The 24,924-nt window shown below is 34.9% G+C and overlaps 12 non-coding genes across 12 annotated transcripts; 11 read left to right on the forward strand and 1 right to left on the reverse strand.

Moving 5' to 3' along the window:
• Positions 1-14,356: 14,356 nt before the first annotated feature.
• On the reverse strand, positions 14,357-14,428 carry TRNAD-GUC (transfer RNA aspartic acid (anticodon GUC)). Its single transcript has one exon. It is a non-coding gene; the product is annotated as a tRNA-Asp (tRNA).
• Positions 14,429-17,240: 2,812 nt separating this feature from the next.
• TRNAE-UUC (transfer RNA glutamic acid (anticodon UUC)) lies at positions 17,241-17,312 on the forward strand. Its single transcript has one exon. It is a non-coding gene; the product is annotated as a tRNA-Glu (tRNA).
• A 66-nt stretch (positions 17,313-17,378) lies between these two features.
• Positions 17,379-17,450, forward strand: TRNAE-UUC (transfer RNA glutamic acid (anticodon UUC)). The gene has a single exon. It is a non-coding gene; the product is annotated as a tRNA-Glu (tRNA).
• A 66-nt stretch (positions 17,451-17,516) lies between these two features.
• TRNAE-UUC (transfer RNA glutamic acid (anticodon UUC)) lies at positions 17,517-17,588 on the forward strand. Its single transcript has one exon. It is a non-coding gene; the product is annotated as a tRNA-Glu (tRNA).
• Positions 17,589-17,653: 65 nt separating this feature from the next.
• TRNAE-CUC (transfer RNA glutamic acid (anticodon CUC)) lies at positions 17,654-17,725 on the forward strand. Its single transcript has one exon. It is a non-coding gene; the product is annotated as a tRNA-Glu (tRNA).
• A 66-nt stretch (positions 17,726-17,791) lies between these two features.
• Positions 17,792-17,863, forward strand: TRNAE-CUC (transfer RNA glutamic acid (anticodon CUC)). The gene has a single exon. It is a non-coding gene; the product is annotated as a tRNA-Glu (tRNA).
• A 204-nt stretch (positions 17,864-18,067) lies between these two features.
• TRNAE-UUC (transfer RNA glutamic acid (anticodon UUC)) lies at positions 18,068-18,139 on the forward strand. The gene has a single exon. It is a non-coding gene; the product is annotated as a tRNA-Glu (tRNA).
• A 66-nt stretch (positions 18,140-18,205) lies between these two features.
• On the forward strand, positions 18,206-18,277 carry TRNAE-CUC (transfer RNA glutamic acid (anticodon CUC)). The gene has a single exon. It is a non-coding gene; the product is annotated as a tRNA-Glu (tRNA).
• Positions 18,278-18,619: 342 nt separating this feature from the next.
• On the forward strand, positions 18,620-18,691 carry TRNAE-UUC (transfer RNA glutamic acid (anticodon UUC)). Its single transcript has one exon. It is a non-coding gene; the product is annotated as a tRNA-Glu (tRNA).
• Positions 18,692-18,757: 66 nt separating this feature from the next.
• Positions 18,758-18,829, forward strand: TRNAE-UUC (transfer RNA glutamic acid (anticodon UUC)). Its single transcript has one exon. It is a non-coding gene; the product is annotated as a tRNA-Glu (tRNA).
• A 201-nt stretch (positions 18,830-19,030) lies between these two features.
• Positions 19,031-19,102, forward strand: TRNAE-UUC (transfer RNA glutamic acid (anticodon UUC)). The gene has a single exon. It is a non-coding gene; the product is annotated as a tRNA-Glu (tRNA).
• A 66-nt stretch (positions 19,103-19,168) lies between these two features.
• On the forward strand, positions 19,169-19,240 carry TRNAE-CUC (transfer RNA glutamic acid (anticodon CUC)). Its single transcript has one exon. It is a non-coding gene; the product is annotated as a tRNA-Glu (tRNA).
• Positions 19,241-24,924: the final 5,684 nt, after the last annotated feature.

A 24,924-nucleotide genomic window follows, 5' to 3' on the forward strand; every position in this document is an offset into this window, starting at 1 on the left:
CGTAAAAGTGGCAAAAAGAGTGCACTGAAAGATACTGCAATACCAAAAGACGCAGAAAGTATGTTGAACATAATCCAAAAGAACCAGTAGGCCTGCCATCACAATCTGAAAATTATGAAGGTATTTTTATTTTAATTAATTTCAGTAGGTGATTTTACGATGCTTTATCAACATCTTAGGTTACTTAGCGTCTGAATGAGATGAAGGTGATAATCCCAGTGAAATGAGTCTGGGGTCCACCATCGAAAGTTACCTAGCATTTGCTCATATTGGTTAGAGGGAAAACCACGGACAAAATCCCAACCAGATAACTTGCCCCGACCGGGAATCGAACCCGGGCCACCTGGTTTCATGGCCAGACGCGCTAGCCGTTACTCCACAGGTGTGGACATGGAGATATTAACTCGACGTTTAGCATGGATTTGTGTAGTCTACCATGATATTTAGTGCCAACATTCCAATTATTAAATTAAATAATCTACATTTTAGCGAATTAATAGAAAAGTATATAGAAAATTAGTGGTTTTCAGTCATGAGCGACATATGCAATATCCTAATGAAACACGAAAAAATGTCATGTGTACTACATCATGCACCAATAACGTCATGTGCTATTGAAAGAATTTCTTGCAATATAAAATCATTTCAAGTGACGCCAACACATGTTCAAGTTCCGTAACTTACGAATGCACGTTATTATTCACTGCAAAGATCACGACGAAATTGAACATCACGGCTCAAGCATGTGTTTACTAGTATAGTTTCGGAATGTCGGGAGTTGACTGTACTCCACGAACACGCAGCGACGACGCCCCAATTGCCTAGAATAGGTATGCTCAAAATTGTAAAAGCCCCGATTACACGGATGATGCTGCCCTGCAGAACACACACTGTGTACGGACTGGGCTACGCAACTACATTGCAGCATCGCCCGTAGCATAGTTCTTACACTCTTTCAAATACGGATAATAAACTGAATTTGAAGAAGGAAAGAGTATACACTGCAATATTCAGTTGTTACATTATTTATTATACAGTATTTAATATATTTATAATATAATAATATCATAGATAATATCATTTTCATATTCCACCATATAGTCTACTTTGCTCTCTATAAAACATCTGCATTCTTTTCTGCAAGTAATCGGGAATCTATTTCCAACGAATTTACTGCAATGCGCTAAAGATGCTCATCTGTTAATCGGGACCTATGTTTGGATTTAGTAACCTTCATTCTCGAAAATAATTGTTCGCACACATATGTCGAGGCGAAGGTAGCTAACATAGTGGCAGCGAATAAGCTCATTTTGTAATATTTAGTTTTGTTCATTTTTTAAATAATTCTATGCTTGTGAAGTCATATTCTCTGCATTTAGTTCTGAATTCTACGTTACTTAGTAAATCAATTAACTCGTCCAGGAACTGCACTCTCACGGATTGTACTAAATTTATGAAAAGATTAACAAAAATACTAATATCACTCTCCATACGTCTAAAATCACTAAATCTATGCTCTGTGAATTCGCATTTGAACTGTTGCAGTAAAGAGATATAATTAACTACATTTTGTTCAGGCACCATACATCTCTTTACAAGTTCACCATCCGTGAAGGGTTTTAGTCCTTAGCTAATTCCCAGCATACTACATAGGCTAACTTGCTCCAAAACATAGACTCTGAATTGTTCGATTCTCTTCAATGTTTGGCCTTTCGTGAAGTGCTTTCAATTCTTGAAGCTGTAGTGCATGTTGCACCCCTGAAAAAATTATTTTATCAAAATATCTATTTCGGCTGGAATAAAATCACCACAATAACAATAATAATAGTAATAATAATAATAATAATAATAATAATAATAATAATAATAATAATAATAATAATGTTTAGGTGAGGGGTTTGGACTTTTTCCTTTGCTGGTTGTCACAACCAAAAAATTAAGACACAACGTTTCGAAGGGTGGTTCTCCCTTCGTCTTCAGGTGGAAGGAAGGAGAGAAGAGAAAAAAAAACCTATTGTTGGGATCGTTACGTACAGCTATTCTGTATGACTGATCGTCGATTCCTGGCTTCGGTGGAGATTATAATTAAGAAAGACCCGAAGTCATTTGCAGTATGTTGGCACTAAAACCAAACGGGATAAAGAAGATGGGCGTGAAGTCGTGGCTACTTCCGTCATTGACTTCTAGCTGAATGTGGTGCCCACACGTGGCGTGCTAACACGTTGAAGTACGGAGTGTCCAACATGCTCGACTGTCCAACAGACCCTAGTTTACCCTATGCTTTAAATTGAATATTATTCTGTATAGCTTGTTTGTGTTTGTAATTTGAAGTAGTTTGCATGATATGTATTATCAAATTCTGTGTATCACAACTGGTTGAATTGTTTATGCCTTAAATTTAATTAACTTGTTTTGTATTATACATATAGCTCAACTGATGAATGATCGTTTGCGTTTGTAAATTTAATAATCTGATTGGCTATGTATTGTATACTTTTAGTAGAGCCATCGATGTAGCTCAGTCGGCAGACTCGCTGGACTGCTGATCCGGAGCTGCGTTCGGGCTTGGGTTGGATCCCCCTTTGGTCTCATTAATGGTTCCTTCCGAGGTTTTCCCCAGCCGTGGGACTGAAGCCGGATGGTCTATGGCGAGTCCTCGGCATCACTTCATTTCACTCCTTTGATTTGATTACCTGGTTGGTTTTTCCGAGGTTTTCCCCAACCAAAAGGCAAATTCCGGGTAATCTTTTGGCGAATCCTCGGACCTCAGCTCATCATTGTAGAAAATTACTGAATTGTAAAACTGTAAAAATGGTAAAATATTGTAAAAATTTGTAAAAATTGTAATTGTAATATTGTAAAATTTTGACTTGTTCCACATCTTAAATCTTCATTGCTCATGTAAGATCTATGGAATGAACGAATGAACGAATGAACGAATGAACAAATGAACGAATGAACTAATGAACGAATGAACGAATGAATGAGCAATCGATAGCAGAAATATTTTTAGCAGACTTGCCAACGAATAGGAATTGCTGTTCCACCGTTCGCCGATTTCGATCACACTGACCTATAGCGTTTGAAAGTAGAATAAAACACTAAGCTTGCGCATGCGCACAAAAAAAAAAACGGTGGCCTCCTACAATTACTCCATTGATTCTTTGAATGTTCTATGTTATTGTAGAATGACAAAGGCAATTAATATCTTTACTCTCATGTATATCTAAACTCTTAGAAAAATGCATAAAAAGTCGTCTATTAAATTGTTTGGACAAATACAACGTACTTTCTTCAAATCAATTCGGTTTTAGAAATAAACTTTGCACAGATGACCCTATTTCATGTGTTACAAACAAAATCATATGTGAGTTAGACCGAGGGAATAAATGCTTGGGTATATTTTTAGATATTCGAAAAGCATTTGATACCATCAACCATGATATTTTATTAGAGAAATTAAACTTGTTAGGCATTAATGGTCATGTTCTAAGTTTATTTAAGTCATATTTGAATAACAAATCAAGTAACTAAAATTGATAATGAATTTAGTTTTACTCAAAACATAAAAGTAGGGGTCCCTCAAGGCACAGTTCTTGGTCCAATTTTATTCTTGATTTATATAAATTATTTGTTATTAACTGATTTACGCAAATATAATGGGGTTATATATTCATATGCGGATGATACCGTAATTATTTTTGGTGAACAATCTTTTTTTTTTAATTGGGTTATTTTACGACGCTGTATCAACATCTAGGTTATTTAGCGTCTGAATGAAATGAAAGTGATAATGCCGGTAAAATGAGTCCGGGGTCCAGCACCGAAAGTTACTCAGTATTTGCTCGTATTGGGTTGAGGGAAAACCCAGGAAAAAACCTTAACCAGGTAACTTGCCCCGACCGGGATTCGAACCCGGGCCACCTGGTTTCGCGGCTAGACGCGCTGACCGTTACTCCACAGGTGTGGACTTAAACAATCTTGGGAAGGCACTTATATTAATGCGAATAATGGATTACAGGTCATTAAAGAGTGGTTTGATTCAAACGCTCTTTTCTTAAACACAACCAAAATAACTGTTGTTCCATTTTCACTAAGGTCCAATGGTCTTCAATCCTCTCAAATCTTCCTTTAGGCTCAAAATTCATCATTCAGATTGTTCTTCTCAAAATTGTGATTGTCCCATATTAACAGAATCCTCAGAAGTTAAGTATTTAGGCATTACGATCGACCAACACGATGGAACACACATATTACATATTTATGCAATAGATTACGTAAAAGAATTTATATCTTTGTTATACTTCGGTCATATTTACCAGTTAATATTTTACGTCTCATTTATTTAGCTTTATTTCAATCCATTCTCCAGTATGGAATTTTAGGGTGGGGAAATGCTTGTATTTATAATCTCACTCCACTAATATTTATTCAGAAAAGAATCATTAAAATATGCCTTAATAAACCAATTGATTACTCATCCGAGCTTTTGTTTACTGATTTTAATGTTTTGAAAATTAAACAGATTTATTATATTGCCTTATTAATCTTCATACATAAAAATCGTAATAAATTCAAATTGTATCATCATAAATGTGGAACTAAAAGATCCGATTTTATACGACTAGAGGAACCAAAGTGTTTCACAAGCACAGCTCTGAGCCATGGTACCTACTTTGGTCCAAGGTTATACAATAAAATAATTGATAAATACCCAAATTTGGAAAATTTTAGTATCAGAAATTTCAAAAATGGCGTTAGGAATTTAATTTTTAAAGAATATATACTGATTTAATATGTATATGTATTTGTATGATTTAAATTGTTAAAATTGAAATTGTATTTTTAAATTTAATTTATTCCTGTAATTTTTTTTCTTGACCCAGTTTGTGTCAAAAAATTATCTTTGTGTTTATCTTTGTGTTTAGAAATCTCCCTGAGCACGAGTTTTTTACTCCTTCAGGGAAGAACTAAGATTGTATTTCTGTCAATGTTATTTTATTAACAATAAACAACAATTTATTTTAATATTAATTTAGGCAAAACAAATGACATTGAAAATGGTTGTCATGGAAACTGAGATGGCACGCCACTGCTCTGGCTCCATTATGATGCAGATATTCGACGTCAGATCTAATAAGCTAACAGCGGCGGCGTCATCAAGCAGATGTGCTGACATCTGTGGCTGCAATATTTATATAATCGCCCGCTAATGGCCGACAATGGACTCCAGCCATTCCCCAGTGTATTTTATTTAAACATCTAGCTACAAAGTGATACAAAACAGAGTAATCTTCAACCAAAACATCTGCATAACCACGAAATAAAATTCGAGGTTCGAAATAGTTTTGAACTTGTTTCTCGTGTAGGAATTTTGTTTAACAGGGTCTGAACGATCCTAAAAATGTTATAATATTCTTTAAGTATTATGTGGTTTTGTGAAACCGGCATTCCACTATTGCTCCATTAATTCATCTACTCACCCCAAGAAAGGAACAGAAAATGGCCTAGTATTTGGCCATTACCCAAAATATCAATGAGGCGATAGGAATTAGCTACAGTGGTAACTTGGGTTGTGATATTTAACTCATAAAAAGGAGAAATATATGTATGCAAATATACCTTTAAAACAACTGAATGTCCACACCTATGGAGTAACTGTTAGCGCGTCTGGCAGCGAAACCAGGTGGCCCGGGTTCGATTCTCGATCGGGACAAGTTACCTGGTTGATTTTTTTTCCAGGGTTTTCCCTCAACCCAACATGAGCAAATGCTGGGTAACTTTCGGTGCGGGACCCCGGACTCATTTCACCGGATTATCACCTTCATATCATTGAGACGCTAAATAACCTGAGATGTTGATAAAGCGTCGTAAAATAACCTACTAAAATAAATAAAAATAGCTAAATATGGCCCATAAACAACTGAACATGACCAAACGTATTAATGGCCTATATTTCTACTAAAAATAAGTTTCTAATCTTTTTAATTTTTTATGTTTAATAACAAAAGTCAATATCTACTTGAAGGATTTAGGGAAGAACTGTTTTCAGAACATGGGAGGGGTAAAATTAGGAGGAAGAAAAATGAAGTATATAAGATTTTCTGACGATATGGCGTTGTTAGCAATTTAATTGTTCATGAAGAAATGATGAATATTAATAACAGTCGTAATGTATTACTTATGGCTGTTCGATCGCAATAGTTTTTTAACTTTACCTTTTTTACTTGCTTATTTAATGACGCTGAAACAATTACGAAGTTATTTAGCATCGATGGGATTGGTGATAGCGAGATGGTATTTAGGGATTTTGGGTAGATGAGGCCTAGGATAATCAGCCCAAGCGGGGATCGAACGCGCGCCCGATGCAACTCCAGATCGGGAGGAAAGCGCCTTAGCCGGCCGAGCTACGCCGGTGACTGATCGCAATGGTTGACAGATTTGAACTGAACTTAAAAAATGTAGATCTTAGAAAAAGAAATGGAGTTGCGGTTATATCATAGTGCGGGGATTCACACGATAAAACAGAAGATCGTCAGGTCTAGGGAGTGTAGTAGCAGGAATAATGTTGAAATATGAAGGCGTTCTACATTCTCCACAAACATACCTCCCTCCAGCAGGGATCACTGTAGTACCAAGGTAGAGATATGTTTTGGACAACATGTGCGGTTTTTCTTGCAAAACACTTAAGAAGAAGAGCACACTGACTCATTGATTCATTCAACAGTGATTTAATTGCCCAGGTGAGAAAAGGCGGACAGGCATTTGGTGACGACTGCAGACTTGAAGAGGAACTGATGAAGTGCCTGGCTACTGCTTAGCGTCTTTGACTAAGAGAGGCACAAGGCGCCCTCTACAGGAAACAACCAAGACCTCGTTTTTTTATTTTATTAACTGCCTCCATTGGAGGTAGCCCAGAAGGATTCAGTATACTCTCCTACATGAGAAGTACATACTCCACGTACACATGGCCCTATCAAATTTCCTTCCTGTCTCTTTTAATGACAGTCATATTTTCGGTCTCACTTTTCTCAATGCTTGACTCTGCTGATGACGATGATGATTAATAATAATAATAATAATGATAATAATAATAATTACGATAAATAATTTATCAGGTATCAAAATACTTTACTGCCCCAGTTTTTTTATTAAACTTAATTTCTCCATTTTATCCTGTTAATAATAGTAATAATAATAATGAAATAATGATGATGATAATAATAATAATAATAATAATAATAATAATTACAATAAATAATTTATCAGTATCATAATACTTTACTGCCCCTGTTTTTTTATTAAACTTAATTTCTCCATTTTATCCTGTTAATAATAATAATAATAATAATAATAATAATAATAATAATAATAATAATGACGATAAATAATTTATCAGGCATCACAATATTTTACTGCTCTGTTTTTTCTTTAAATTAGCTTCTCCGTTTAATCACGTCATTAATAGTAATAATAATAATTTATTTATTTATTTTTATTTATTTATTTAATGTGCTGTACAACAGCCAGTGGCCAATTACAGTTCAGCACAAATATAACAAAAAATATAAAACAAAAATAATTATTACACATAAATATAATTACAATTAATTACAATAATGAAGATGAATGGATAACTAAGAATACTATGAGACAATGTTAATTGAGTATAATGCCTAAAATAATACATAAATGATAAATCGTTGCCAAGAGCAAACAAAGTCTATACATTGAAGGGATCGAATTCGCAGCCATGCATGTTGGCATTTTTAATGCATCTGGAGACTGGTGAAAGAAATTTCGAATTTCTAATATAGAAAAGTTTGTGGGCTCTCATATCTTTTGTTGGAATACGTAAGGTAATATTGTTTAAGAAAGAGTCACAGGATATATCACCTTTGAGGACTTTACAAAAGAACAGATAATCTAGCTCATGGCGTCTAGCATATAGATTTTGACAATTAAAATATTCACATTTTCTCTCATAACTATACCCGGAATTAATGGGCAGAAATCTGAATGAACATAAGGATATAAATTTTCTTTGTATATTTTCTAATTTAGCCGAGTCCGTAGTTGTAATCGAGTTCCAAACTACAGATGCATATTCGAGTTTCGATTGCACCAATGTATAGTATAGCATTAAAAGAGAATCGGGCGTGGAAAAAGAATAAGTTATTGACCGTATTATTTCTAGCATTCTGATTGCGTGATTGTAAATGTAATCAACGTGACTATGAAAATACAATTTACTGTCAAAGAATATTCCCAAATCTTTTACGCAATCCGTTCTGTTAATTAGTACATTATTTAGATAATAATTAAATTTCAGTGAAGAAGTTTTTCTAGAAAAGGTTATTACATTAGTTTTGGATACGTTAATTTTCATACCATTGTCTTCCGACCATTTAGCGACTGAATTAATGTCACATTGAAGTGATTGACAGTCAGTACTACTTTTGATTGTACGAAAAATTTTTAAATCGTCTGCAAATAATAAACAGTTAGAACTTATTCTTTTACATATATCATCTATGAATATAATAAATAGGAGAGGTCCTAAAGTAGATCCCTGCGGGACTCCGCAATTTATATTATAAGAATAAGAGTGTATATTAAACAGCCTTACACATGAAACTCTATTACTTATAATAATAATAATAATAATAATAATAATAATAATAATAATAATAATAATAATAATAATAAACAAACAAACAAATAAATAAGTAGATAAGTAAATAAATAAATAAATAACGATCAATTTGGCTGAAAATAAGTAGGCCTATGCCGAAAGGAAAGAATTTTTCTGAAGAAGAACGACTTCGGCTTCGAGAACTTGTTTTAAGGCATAAAGACAGCGTAAAAAACAGGCAATCTGATTGTATCTCTGTTCGAAGAAAGAAAGCTGCTTGGGAAGCTATTGTGTCAGAATTCAATCCCAACTCCGAAAATATTGCAAGGAACGTCGAGCACTTCAAGAAACTATGGGAAAATATAAAATTTCGTAGGAAGGCAGAATTCGCGGTAGAAAAGAGAAGCTTACTGAAAACTGGTGGTGGTGTCAACATTTTCAACAGCGATGGGACTGGTAATCCTCTGTTGTTGGCAAAAATATCAACAACTGTGGTCTTGCGAAAACGATATCGCTTCTTAAATTCCAGTTCACTATGCATTTCCAGAGGATTCTCCATGTCTCTAATATATTGAGACACGATATTTTCCTCATTTCGTTCAACAAACTCTACAAAATCCTCAAAATCATTCTCAGTATCGATCTTGAAAAAGAGTGGTCACTTAAGGGTATATGTACGTGAACAACCACAAGTATTATCAGTAAATGCAGGCTATAAATTTCTAAAATTTTATAAGGAAATGAACGCACAATTGGACAAAAATTACAGGGTACCACAACAAGACTTACTAGAATTTAAATAAGTGATAAAAGTATAAAAAACATTACTAATAATAGTTTTTAAAATTCACTTTTTAGTTTAAATTAAATTTTCGAAAATTTGAAAATTTTCACACATATTATTTCATAACTCCACAACGATTAGAAATAGAATTCTGAAATTTTGTACACTGATTTAACATGTATTTATGCAAAACGTAGACTACAATAATGCCCATTTATTTGAAAATAGAAAAATTAGGTCACAAAACATTGTGTAAATTTTAATATATTTTATATACGACAAATAAAAAATTAATTGTATTAAAAAAACGATTATACATGTTTGAGAGTAGTCTACTTTTCAGAAATAAGTGTTTATTACATGCATGAAAAATGTTAAAGATATCAGAGAGACCATACCAATGTTATGGATACCAAATTATATAGTTAACTGCAGAATTCTTTTTTGTGTTGTTTTTCATACTTTGATAAAACTGGTTTCAAAATATTATTAGTAACCTTTTTTTTATACTTTTATCAGATATTTAAGTTCTAATAAGTCTTGTTGTGTTACCTTGTAATTTTTGTCCAATTGTGAGTTCATTTTCTTATAAAATTTTAGAAATTTAGAGCCTGTATTTTCTGATAATATTTGTGGTCGTTCAAGTACATATACCCTTAAGGGTATAGATCAGCTCACTTAAGTAATCACTCATTATGTGAATGAGGGATAACTATGAATTATAAATGAGTATAAGTAACCACTTAAGGGTTCACTCATTATAAGTTACGACTATGAATTCTGCCCTTAGAAATTGCTGGAGCCCAATCATGCAGAGCTGTTATTCATTTATGTGCCGATGTCTTACATATAGCACGCGATACCCTGACTCTATTTCTCTTTCAAAGGAACCCGTGTAAATAATTTTTATTACTCTTACGAATTTCGGAATTAATGCTAAGCAAGATAATCTCATTTTCACTTTCGTTCTATTAATTGTAATTGAGAAATCAACAGTGGTCGAAGTCATGACTTTATGAGTCGCTCTTGCAAGAAGTCCGCTCCAACCTCTGGGCTCGCCTGAAACCCCAGGAACTTTTTGTAGACCACACAAAATCTTAGGTGTGACACTGAATTCTTGAATTGTAATGATCCATCCCATCGCGTGGCGTCACTCAAACTGACCTGAATTTCCAACATAGTCCGATCCACAGATGAGAATTGTCGAGGTTAGTGATGCGATGTCCACTGGTGGTATTTTGAGATTCGTACTTGTAAGTTGCAGTCAATAACGTGAATTGTATTAAAACACAACGCAAAATTACGAGTTGCGATGTATGAATGTTTGACAGATAATTAGCGGATAATGAACATAAATTTGGACGTGCAATTATTTTGCCTTGTACGCTCACAGGATGACCACGAAATACGAGAGAGGGTATCATGATATCATGGCAATTGTTAGTAAATATGGGAAACTATACTAGGGACAGAAGAAATAGGCGGGAATGCCGAACCCCTCATTCACTACCCCGACTCCTACACCCCTCAGAACCTGCTTGGTATATGGTCCTGTGCCAAATAACTTACTCGTCCATTCAAACTTTTTGCACTGTAGGCTAGGAAAACTTAAAAGAACAAATATAGTAATATACGTTACAAGAGCGGTATGTTGACGTTTTCATGGTCGAGGAAAAGATTGAAAAAGCGAAACGTAGTTGAGCTTTTTTAATTTCCGAGAACGTGAAAACAAACATACCGCTCGTGTATCGTACATTATTTTGTGCGAAAATAGTTTATTACATACCTGAAAGACGAATTTATAATTAGTTGCAATGAAATCTCCATGTTGGTTTCTGTTTAATGACGGCAACTTCGGAACACCAAAATATCTTTCTTCAACATTGTTGCTATAAAATGTTTTCTGTGTTTACTATACTCCAGCAGGCCGTGATATACGTCTGTCTTCCCCCCCCCCCAGTCTATAAATGCGAACTTAAAACAAACGGTAAGGTTATGTAATGATTTATTTTTCATTTTAATATTTTAACAATATTATTTATATAACATATTGCAGTAATAACATCGGCATCTGGAATCTTGTTGATTTTTTCACGGCTTCCTTAATGTTACTTGTATCAGGAATGCAATAAGTTTCGTGGAGTAGCAGACTTTACTTAATTTTTGCAAATATTTAAAAACAATAATTGACATTGCAATTTAGGTGAAATTGCAGTGGTAAGTTTCCAATTTATAATTATTACTATGTTAAACGTCTCTAAAAATAATATGTTAAAAGCCTAAAGCAGTAAAATGAATGTCGCGCTTAAGCGGTAAGAGGAGGAAAATTGTTATGTGTGTTACGTTGGGAATACTGAATGTGGTATTTCACACTTACCGTGTATTGGTTCTGTGCGGAAAACAAGCAAATACGCACGATCTCGCACAAAATAATAACGTGATTTCTAGTAATTACAAATACCTGATTTACTGAATGTTGTTGTTTTGTTTAGTCAACTGTTCGAACACAGGCCTCAAACTCGTAAGTGACAACAATGAGGCATCACTAATGAGGTAACTAAGCCAGGAGATAATGGGTTATGGTGGACAGTTCTCTTTCCCCCTCCTTTGCATATGTCGCTGAATAGTAACATATTACACTAATCAGACTTTAGGTTATATTATAATTTATAATATTTTGCAAGTTGGCCATTTCACAAATGTAATAATTATTATCATGTAATGTGAATGTAATACGAGAAATACAATATTTAGCATTACACACAATTATTAGTATTTTGTTTTTATGTGTTTTCAGAATATTGTATTGAAATAGTAACTACTAAATAATGATTATACAGTTATCAACTTTGTGAATCATTAGGAAATTAAAAATTAAAGTGCAAAAAAAGTAATATATTTTTCTGTGTGTAAAAAATATACACGTTATTGTAACATGAACGAGTTTCGTAATAAAAATATGTATTACAAGCACACTTAAGAATGGCTTAGCTTAACAAAAGAAATAACATAATAAGTATGACGAAAAAATCGTTCTGCACAGATTCTCTTAACCGATGTAGAGATACACCACAGTCCTTGGCAGTGACTGTCTGTGTTGACACTTTTAATGTCGTCACAAACTTTAAGTTCTCCCAAGGAACAACAAACTTGATAAATAACGCCTTTAGTATGATTTCTGATATTAGGGCTCCACTGAGACATGATAGCGATTGCTTGGATGATTAGTATTTAAAAATACTGTTTATTGGGTTATTATGATATATTTTTTTCGAACAAGCTATAACACAGTAGTATCACAGACGAGCACTTGTCAACAACTAGCATTCGAACGTAGCGACAGGAAGGTCTCTTTGTTCAGGTCATAAACCGCTAGAGAAAGTGTGGAGAGACTAGTTTCCGCACAAGACCAAGAACCCGCCTGTTTCTTCTGCCTTTACTATAGATATTTTAAACTATTGACATGAAATCGAAACATGTTCATAAAATTCATGATTTTGTAATACTAATATTAACAAATTCACTAAACTTCTGTTTTTATTTTTTATATTATTTCAAAAACACAGTAAGCCCTACAGTATGAAACAAAATAAGTGAGAACACTAACTCAATCTTCTGTGACACTTCAGTATCAGATTCAGATCCATATTCTCCATCAGCAACGTTACATGTAAAAACCGCTTTTAAGGAAAATGAGATGGAACATTTAAAAGTGTTACAAACAAAGTCTTTACACTTAGTAACTATTAACCTTATGTTAAGCGATCACATGTTAATAACATTAATGTTTTATAACGTTTTGATATTGTAATGCTAATATAAACAATTATGTCTCTCGACGAGAATATTGTACGAAATGGAAATATAAAAATTGGAAATTTATCTTTTGAAGAGGTGGAGAAGTTCAGATATCTTGGGGCAACAGTAACAAATATAAATGATACTCGGGAGGAAATTAAACACAGAATAGATATGGGAAATACCTGTTATTATTCGGTTGAGAAGCTTTTATCATCCAGTCTGCTATCAAAAAATCTGAAAGTTAGAATTTATAAAACAGTTATATTACCGGTTGTTCTTTATGGTTGTGAAACTTGGACTCTCACTTTGACAGAGCAACATAGGTTAAGGGTGTTTGAGAATAAGGTGCTTAGGAAAATATTTAGGGCTAAGAGGGATGAAGTTACAGGAGAATGGAGAAAGTTACATAACACAGAACTGCACGCATTGTATTCTTTACATGACATAATTAGGAACGTTAAATCCAGACGTTTGGAATGGGCAGGGCATGTAGCACGGATGGGTGAATCCAGAAATGCATATAGAATGTTAGTTGGGAGGCCGGATGGAAAAAGACCTTTAAGGTGGCCGAGACGTAGATGGGAAGATAATATTAAAATGGATTTGAGGGAGGTGGGATATGATAGAGAATGGATTAATCTTGCTCAGGATAGGGACCAATGGTGGGCTTATGTGAGGGCGGCAATGAACCTCGGGGTTCCTTAAAAACCAGTAAGTAAGTAAGTAAGTAATATAAACAAAGGTATTACAATACATATTTTAAAATTATCACTAATGCTGTTATTGAAGAGAAGTACAATCCACTAAAAGTGGCAACATCTCGCACTTCGCTGCAACAACAGCATTACCTATAGAAAGATTTACAGACGTCTTCTGCCATATAAGGTAGAGAGAGGAAACTAATACTGTACTGGGACATACTACGATTAATTCCCATTGAAACGAATCTTTACTGTTTGTCATAGATTTATATAGTTTGTACCGAAGTCTGACCGTATTCCGTGAAAATGAAGGTACGCATACTGGTATGAATTTTTCGGGACAGAAGGAGTGACAGATTGTTGTTGCGATGTACCTCACTAAAATATAAAGGCGAGAAAACCCTGTCGAGCACTAAGTAAGTAAAAAATAATATCCTCCCCGGCGGGGAATCGAACCCCGGTCTCCCGCGTGACAGGCGGGGATACTGACCACTATACTACCGAGGAATACGGTGCAATGGCTTTCAGCTAGTCTAGGTTTTTCGACTACCTCTCCCCCGTCAGCTTTCCGACAGAATCATCACTTCAACCAGGACGAATTTCGTCCTGCTTCAACAGTAGCCACAGCATCGTTGAAAAATTTGACATACCTTCGATACTATCTTTCAATTATAGATACAAATTAATCCATTTATATAATACGTAGCCTAAATCATTTCAATTTAAATTTTACAAACGATATATGTATACGTATTTCAAAAGTAGGCCTACACAGCATTTCGTTCATTGAACTCGTGTATAGTAAGTAGGGCGAACCATACCTACAAGATATTGACAGAGCTTATCCTTGATCCATTTGAAACCAAAGAAATATACTGCAGATACGGACAACGATATGAGTGTAGACAGCGAATAAAAAATATAAGGCGAGTACTAAAATTACATTCTTGCATTAAATGCTCCCGTAACCCCCATTATACTTTCGTCATAACTCTTTTATTTTGTGCCTAAACCGTCAAACACCGACATAATACAAAACACGGATACGAATGTTTTAAACAGTAATATCCAGTGTTGCCAACTCAGATTTCCAATTACCGCTGCACGAGCTTAAAAAAACCGCTAAACTTTAGTTGAAAAACTCCAGATTTTTCTTAACACATCACTTCCAAATTTGAAATACAAACTACACAGTTTTAGGAATTGAAGAACTTTATAAAAATGTAGACTAAATTATGGAAAGTGTGTATCATTTTGTAGGCTCTATGTTCTATGCAAAATCCTAAGGACAATTAAATCTGAATATTTTGCATTCAATATACCTATCACCTTACACCATTTACACCGAGCTTTCCAGCTATCACCGGCAACTTCTTGGACCCTATGTTTCAAAATTGAATGAAATATACTGGACACTTCGGAAACAATCACATTCACAATCATACCAGTCGGTTCATAATCTGATTTCACACTGAGTTTGAGACGTGGGTGCCAACAATGAGTTTGGTTTTAAATTTTAAGTATGTCTGTGTTGCATAAACTATAATGCGGAATGATAATAGTACATTATGCAACGAGCCTATAATGATAGTAATTAAGAAGCGAGTATGGAGGTTCATGAAACGAGCGCAAGCGAGTTTCATAATTTTCATACGAGCTTCTTAATTACAATTATAGGCGAGTTTCATACGACTTTTTATGCTCGACCGTATTTCTAACTTGAAATTATTAATTTTATTTGTATCTGACTAACCTTGAGCAATACCTCGTACATTGTGAGATGTGCGCAGATGCGAAAGTATTGATTTTTTCCGAGGAACAGATGTCCACATTGACCTTGGTAGCCTATAAGAACCTACAGAGTAAACTAAATATTAACTTTGATATAACATTGAAATTAAATTAGACATTGAAAAACGAGATGACAAATTGAATTTATTTGAATATTATTTACAATTAATGTTAATTATTATAGTAATAGAACATAAAACATAACCTTCTGCGACAGTATTGGATTTCCAGCCTCCGTGACTTTTCGCTAATTCTCTTTCGATTGCATATCCGAGAATAATCGATACTTGCGGTTTTATAACGGTACAAAGCTGACTTGTCATTGGCTGAACACCTGTAAGCTGAGTTGTCATTGGCTGAACACCTGTACTTTAATGAGTAGGTGTACTTTAATGACATGCATGATTACTACATTCGGCATGGTCGAGCATAAATTAAATAATAGCCTATATCATAAATGAAAATAATAATTCAGTTCATTATCTACTTTTTATGATTAAATATATCAATTAATTTATAAAAACAATGCATACATGATTAGACTAAGAGTTTAACAGATGTGGCATACCTTATTTGTACAACAACAATGGCTGAGGCAGAAAACGGACGTGTTTGTATCAAATCGAGTTAACATAAAACGTTGATATTTTATACTCGCACAATGATAAATTGTGATATCATATTAAACTCTGGTTTATAATTAACTAATGTTGTTGTCCGCAAGTATATATAAAAACAATTACATCTTTACAGAGTCTACCGGAATCATAAAAAACGCCAAATAAATAGCTAGCCGCTGAAGGTAAAATTCTGTAGCTGACCATAGTCTTAAAAACACCAGATTTAGCTACAAAACCGCTGACTTGGCAACACTGGTAATATCTGTATCGTAAATTATCTCATGATGACACATTAATCTATATCAATGACGCCTACTTATATGGGACCGAGGGGCCCGAACTCACCCAATTATTATTATTATTATTATTATTATTATTATTATTATTATTATTATTATTATTATTATTATTATTATTTTAGTTGCGAATAAGACCATTTAGGACTACAAAAGTACTTAGAGGCGTTTCTTTGCCCATAGTTGTCTCTTTCTTCGGCAGTGGGCTTCTTTCCTCTCTTCAGTCCACGTTGTTCTAGTCTTTTTCGTTGGTTTTTCCTCATTGTAAATTTTCCATTTTATGAACTTCGATACCAAAGATCTCTCTGTTCAAGATGTCTTCTTGTGTGATTCCTGCTATTTTAAACCATTTTTTTATTTCGCCAATCCATTTCATAGTATCTGTTTGTGCTTTACTTCTATTTTCATAAAATTCAATAATTTGTTTTGTGAGTCTGTTGGGTTCATTCTTTTGATGTGTCCGTAAAATTTTAACTTTTTTTTTTTAATGTCACTATTAAGGTCTGTGTTTTTTTTATTTCTTGTTTACTTCTCAGTCTATATTCTCCACCTATGACTTTTGGGCCTAAAATTTTCCTTGTGTACACTCCTCTTTAACGACAACAGTCAAGCTCCGGTATGGTCTAGTGGTTAGGATACCTGGCTTTCACCCAGGAGGCTCGGGTTCGATTCCCGGTACCGGAATATTTTATACACAGCAATAATTCAGCATTTTCCTTGTGTACTCTTCTTTACACACAACAGCCACGCTCCGGTATGGTCTAGTGCCTAGGATACCTGGCTTTCCCCCAGGAGGCTCGGGTTCGATTCCCGGTACCGGAATTTTTTATACACAGCAATACTTCAACATTTTCCTTGTGTACTCTTCTTTAAAGACAACAGTCACGATCCGGTATGGTCTAGTGGCTAGGATACCTGGCTTTCACCCAGGAGGCTCGGGTTCGATTCCCGGTACCGGAATGTTTTATACACAACAATACTCAGCATTTTCCTTGTGTACTCTTCATTAAATACGACAGCCACGCTCCGGTATGGTCTAGTGGCTAGGATACCTGGCTCTCACCCAGGAGGCTCGGGTTCGATTCCCGGTACCGGAATGTTTTATACACAGCAATGCTTCAACATTTTCCTTGTGTACTCTTCTTTAAAGATGACAGTCACGATCCGGTATGGTCTAGTGACTAGAATACCTGGCTCTCACCCAGGAGGCTCGGGTTCGATTCCCGGTACCGGAATGTTTTATACACAGCAATGCTTCAACATTTTCCTTGTGTACTCTTCTTTAAAGACAACAGTTACGATCCGGTATGGTCTAGTGGCTAGGATACCTAGCTCTCACCCAGGAGGCTCGGGTTCGATTTCTGGTACCGGTATGTTTTATACACAGCAATGCTTCAACATTTTCCTTGTGTACTCTTCTTTAAAGACGACAGTCACGATCCGGTATGGTCTAATGGCTAGGATACCTGGCTTTCACCCAGGAGGCTCGGGTTCGATTCCCGGTACCGGAATGTTTTATACACAGCAATGCTTCAACATTTTCCTTGTGTACTCTTCTTTAAAGACAACAGTCACGATCTGGTATGGTCTAGTGGCTAGGATACCTGGCTCTCACCCAGGAGACTCGGGTTCGATTCCCGGTACCGGAATGTTTTATACACAGCAATGCTTCAACATTTTCCTTGTGTACTCTTCTTTAAAGACAACGGTCATGCTCCGGTATGGTCTAATGGCTAGGATACCTGGTTCTCACCCAGAAGGCTCGGGTTCGATTCTCGGTACCGGAATGTTTTATACACAGCAATGCTTCAACATTTCCCTTGTGTACTCTTCTTTAAAGACGACAGTCACGATCCGGTATGGTCTAGTGGCTAGGATACCTGGCTTTCACCCAGGAGGCTGGGGTTCGATTCCCGGTACCGGTTTTTTTTATACACAGCAATACTTCAACATTTTCCTTGTGTACTCTTCTTTAAAGACGACAGTCACGATCCGGTATGGTCTAGTGGCTAGGATACCTGGCTTTCACCCAGGAGGCTCGGGTTCGATTCCCGGTACCGGAATGTTTTATACGCAGCAATACTTCAGCATTTTCCTTGTGTACTCTTCTTTAAAGACAATAGTCATGCTCCGGTATGGTCTAGTGGCTAGGATACCTGGCTTTCACCCAGGAGGCTCGGGTTCGATTCCCGGTACCGGAATGTTTTATACACAGCAATACTTAATTTTCTTTCTGTACTCTTCTTTAAAAACAAAAGTCACGGTCCGGTATGGTGTAGTGGCTAAGATACCTGGCTTTCACCCAGGAGGCTCGGGTTCGATTCCCGGTACTGTAATATTTCATGCACAGCAATACTTCAACATTTTCCTTGTGTACTCTTCTTTAAAGACAACTGCCATGCTCCGGTATGGTCTAGTGGCTATGATACCTGGCTTTCACCCAGGAGGCTCGGGTTCGATTCCCGGTACCGGAATGTTTTATGCACAGCAATACTTCAACATTTTCCTTGTGTACTCTTCTTTAAAGACAGCAGTCATGCTCCGGTATGGTCTAGTGGCTAGGATACCTGGCTCTCACCCAGGAGTCTCGGGTTCGATTCCCGGTGCAGGAACATTTATACACAGCAATACTTTAGCATTTTCCTTGTGTGCTCTTGTTTAAAGACAGCAACCACGCTCCGGTATGGTCTAGTGGCTAGGATACCTGCGTGAAAGCTATAAATTTGGGAGGGTAAAATACAAACAAATAATGGAGCTACCCACTTTTTCAATGAAATTGGATATACTTAGCCACGTTTTGCACTGAACACATAATTATTGTGTCAATATTTCAAAACAAAAAAGTGTAATACAATTTTGCTCGTTTTTGCTTACTTTTAGAGATAAAAATAGTTTTATATATAACATTTCTTATCGTGTTTTGGGAAAGGCATTTATTTACGTTATCCACAATATGCTCGGTCATGTGTCTGTTCAAGTTTTTATTTTTCTTTAGGTGTTAATATCGTTCGTTAAGAGTAAAGGATGGCTTTAATGTAGTGGAAAACCAGTGAATTAAAAAAAAAAAACTTTAAAATATACTTTTATATGTGAAAAACTTTTCACATAAAATATAATGAGCATTTATGGCCTTGATGTCTCCTGTGACGTTATTTCTAAAGTTCTGGTGTACTGGGTTTTTAAATCACACTAAATTCTTGATTGTAACTTCTCGTAAATTAATTCTCAATTCAAAAAATATATATATTTATATCTTCGGAACTATTATTGCTACATGCGTGATGTTTGGAATACACATTCTTTAGACAATTAGAAAACTGTTCTCTGGAATAGAAATTTGTTGTTCTGTTGCATTTGAAAAATAATCCTTCATATTCCTATAAAAGCACCTCTAAATTTAAGTTTTAAAATTTAGTCGCTTATCTTAAAATGTTGAAAGCATATATGAACATTTTTTCTATGCAGTTTAATAAACTTGTTTTTAGTAATAAAATGTCAAAGAGATTTTGAATTTATTTTTAAAAATGACTGAGATATATAAATTTTAATACATAACTGTACCCTAGTATTTTTATCCTTCGGAATTTGGGCCCTTTTTCAGTTTAGGTTATTAAAAAATGGGCCCAATAATCTCAACTATGGAACGTGTGAAATGGACAGACAGAATAAAAAATTAAGCTGTGTTGGAAAGAGTGGGTGAAGAAGGAAAAGGAATTGGTTGGGTCACTGGTGAGAAGAAACTGCCTACTGAAGGATGCACTGGAAGGAATGGTGAACGGGAGAAGAGTTCGGGGCAGAAGAAGATATCAGATGATAGACGACATTAAGATATATGGATCATATGAGGATGCAAAGAGGAAGGCAGAAAATAGGAAATATTTGAGAAAGCTGGGTTTGCAATGAAAGACCTGCCCTTGGGCAGAACACTGAATGAATAAATCTCAACTTTAAGTTGTAGCAGCAATGATATTTCTTCAAATAAAAACCGAAAAATGTGCACCAATAATGGAAAAAAAATCAAATTATACTGTCTTCTGCCTTCAATTCAAAAGACTCATTTAAGTCCACTGAACAATATGTTTATTAACAACTGATGATTCATAGAAATTTTAGTTAAAAATTTGGTTACATCATTATACATACATACATCGTCATTGTTCCTGCAATAACATATATTGTGACATATTTATCGATTTTCAGATTTTTGCTCTATTAAATAACTTAAATAGTGATACAGCAAATAATAAAACCTCCTATGTAATTATATTTCTTCGTTTCGAAAATGTAAGAATTCACAGTCTCCTATCCTACGGCTGCCAGAGGATGAATAAATGTGTTTTTCCTTCCTACTGAAAACTTTTATATTTTGCACATAGGAGTTATTGCATGAACAACGACGACAGACATAAGTCTTCTGCTCATGGACAGATCTTTCACTGCAAACCCAGCATTCTCCAATATTTCCTATTTTCTGCCTTCCTACTTCATTATTTAACGTTATAATTCTAAACCATGCATTTGAATAGATCGAGTATTAACATCGGACCCGCTCTGGTCCGACGTTAACGCAAGGAAGCGACGTGGTACGAAGTTTCGCCGCTGTCTCTACTGTCAAAGTCCCACTCTCCTGACATCTACTGGAAAATGGCAAAACTATGCTGAGTTAACGCACGTGCTTGACTGACGTTGCTATTTTTTATACTAAAAAAACATGTACATAATATTGTACGCTATTATATCTCTGATGTTAATTCTCATGATCCACGCAATTAATACAAAAACATTGATCATAAAAACATATTAGCACTGATGTTAGTTCACCCGAAATACATATAAACCAAGAACATCAAAATAAAATTGTATAAACATTTTAGCATTAATGTTAATGCTAGTGAATCACGTAATATTACAAAAGCATTAAGATGAAGTAGAAAAAAATAAATCACACTTACATGAATTCTCGTAATTTAAAGTAATATATAAACATATTGAACTAAAGTGTCAACATAATATAACTGTTTAACACTTACATATCACTGATTAAGTTGCTAACTTCTTTACCGTGTTAATATTTAGTATTTACCTTGCTTGACTAGTTTTTAAGTCTTGTGGTTCATTGTCCAAAGCCAGTGATTTCTCGTAATTCTCGTACTATTACAAAACACATGAAGCCAAAGTATGATCCAGTGTGACTCAGATGACAAATCTCATAGTTATTGATCTGTTCATAAGGATAGTAAATATAAATAAAAACGTAATAGTACTAAGGGCTGGTTCACAATAAACCGGGAACAGGAACGACAACGAGAACGAGAACGGAAAAATGTTAACACAAACGTATTGAAATGTGAGGATTCACAATTAACTATTGTGAATGCTCACATTTAAATACATTAATTTAACATAATTTCCGTTCTCGTTCTCGTTGCCGTTTCCGTTCCAGGTTTATTGTGAACCAGCCTTAATACTTAATCTCATGGTTTTCGTAATATGACAAACACATTGTACACAAGCATAAACCATGAAAGCACCGGTAATAAGTCTCATGGTATATATTGATATTACAGTATGTTCAGAAAGTTGTCAGAAATATCATTAACTAAAAACTCTCCAGTTATTACAAGCATGATAATACATTTGTACATACCCCTGACTTAATTTTTTTGAACTAGTTATAATTCCGTCTTGGACTCTTACATTGAGAGAGGAACATAGGTTAAGGGTGTTTGAGAATTAGGTGCTTAGGCAAATATTTGGGGCTAAGAGGGATGAAGTTACAGGAGAATGGAGAAAGTTACACAACATAGAACATTGTATTCTTCCCCTGACATAATTAGGAACATTAAATCCAGACTTTTGAGATGGGCAGGGCATGTAGCACGTATGAGCGAATCCAGAAATGCATATAGAGTGTTAGTTGGGAGACCGGAGGAAAAAATACCTTTGGGGAGGCCGAGACGTGCGTAGATGGGAAGATAATAATAAAATGGATTTGAGGGAGGTGGGATATGTTGATAGAGACTGGATTAATCTTGCTCAGGATAGGGACCAATGGCGGGTTTATGTTAGGGCGGCAGTGAACCTCTGGGTTCCTTAAAAGCCAGTAAGTAAGTAAGTAAGTAAGTAAGTAAGTAAGTAAGTAAGTAAGTAAGTAAGTAAGTAAGTAAGTAAGTAAGTTATAATTCCGTAGAGGGGGAAATCCAAGTTTACTTTCATCTTTCTTATATGGATAGTTTCTATTGGTGTTATACACTTTACTAATTATTTTAGTTGATTCTCTACTTTCAAGACACTGCTTCTTCGCTCGTTCCCTAAATATTATCTTGTGTCATAAGTATAACATTATAAACTTATTTCATAATAGACTATTAATTCACTGCTGTGAATAAATCCATTGTTTAGGTTGCTAAGGACGGTGAAACAAAGACCATTACATACACTCATGGATTTGGAATAGAATATGAATATTGCAGTCAAGTGGACACAGAAATGAACTTATAAAAACATCTCTATGCCATTTTAAAGTTGGAGTTTGACTTCTTACGAAATAGGAATACAGAAATACAAAAGCTGATACTAATTAGTTTTTTTTTAATTGCTTTATTTTGTCATGATTTATCAACTGCAATGGTTATCTAGCGTCTGAGTGAAGTGAAGGTGATAATTACAGCGATGTGAATCCAGAGTCCAACACCGAAAGTTACCCAGCACTTGCTCTTTAAGGGTTGAAGGAAAACACCGGAAAAATCCTCCTGTCCCAACCAGGATTTGAACCAGAGCCCGCTTGTTTCACGGTCAGACATGCTAATCGTTACTCCACAGCGGTAGACTAAATAAATCACCACTAGGTAGTAGTAGTAACGTTCGTTAAGAATTGTAAAATTATTTATTTATTTAATCTGACAGGATTAAGGCCATAAGGCCTTCTCTTCCGTCCTACCAGATAGCGCATATAAATACAAAAAAGAAATACAAACACTGATGAAAATAATACAAATTAAATTAAAGCCCTATAGAGGGTCAACAGGGTCAAAAGAACACTATAGAGCTCTCATCGAGCTAATACAAGGGAAAAGAAAGAAAACAGAGATAGCAATGATGATACTGATAATAATAATAATAATAATAATAATAATAATAATAATAATAATAATAATAATAATAATAAATAATAATAATAATAATAATAATAATAAATACATTATATATTAATTGTCAGTTTTACAACAGCATACTTACAATATTTACTGTATGTCATGGGTTAAGGCGAAGTTGCGCAACCTGACGGGTGTTCAACAAGCAATTCTATGAACTAGAATGTGATTTTTTAATTTAGATTTGAATTTTGATATTGTCCGACAGTCTTTGACATGGTCAGGGAGAGAATTCCAGAGGCGTGGAATAGATATGCTGAAAGATGATGAGTAGAAGGATGTTCTGTGCAGAGGAATAGAGAGAAGGTACATGTTCCGGGTTCGAGGTAGTGAAAGGTAAACAAAACGAGATGCTAGGTAAGAGGGTGTGGAGGTGTGGATGATTTTAAATAGTAATAAGAGAGAGTTGAAGAATCTTCTTTCTTTAACAAGACAACAATTCTAGTGACGGTGTTACATGATCGAATTTTCTAATGCTACAAACGAAACGAACGCAGATATTGTGGACACTCTGTAGTCTATGGGTAAGATCAGTATTTAGATTCGTGAATAGAGAATCGCAATAATCGAAGTGTGGCATCACTAAAGTTTAGAGCAGGTTCTTTTTAAGGCTGAGAGGTAAAACGTTGGTTAAGTGTCTGAGGGAATGAATTATGGAAAAAGTTTTCTTACATATGTAGGTCACTTGACTTTGAAAATTTAAATTTGAATCTAAATATACCCCTAAATTTTTTACTGTGTTACTATATGTAATTGTAGTATTATTTATTTTTGTATTTGATACAGTGGCTAGATCTATTTTGTTTAATGCTCATTGGTGGCCCATTATTATAGCTTGTGATTTGTCTGGATTTAGTCTGAATCCAAATTTTTGCCCCATTGAGCTACAGATGCTAGATCTTCATTAATTCTGGTCACAGAGTCATTGATTGTACAAGTTCGGGAATGAATTTAAAGTTGTAAGTCGTCAGCGTATAGGTGGTGTTTAGAATATTTTAAGATCTTGGAAGATCGTGGGAATTTAAAAGCTTGGGAGAGATATTTTAACTGTGGAACATGTCTGCAATTTTCCCTGCCTGTCTTGTGAAAGCATGCATGAATATCGTTGTTAAATTTCATTTAACTGATCGCCACGTAACCGT

The sequence above is a fragment of the Periplaneta americana genome, chromosome 14 (assembly GCF_040183065.1).
Source record: "Periplaneta americana isolate PAMFEO1 chromosome 14, P.americana_PAMFEO1_priV1, whole genome shotgun sequence".
In the NCBI taxonomy this organism is placed as follows: domain Eukaryota; kingdom Metazoa; phylum Arthropoda; class Insecta; order Blattodea; family Blattidae; genus Periplaneta; species Periplaneta americana.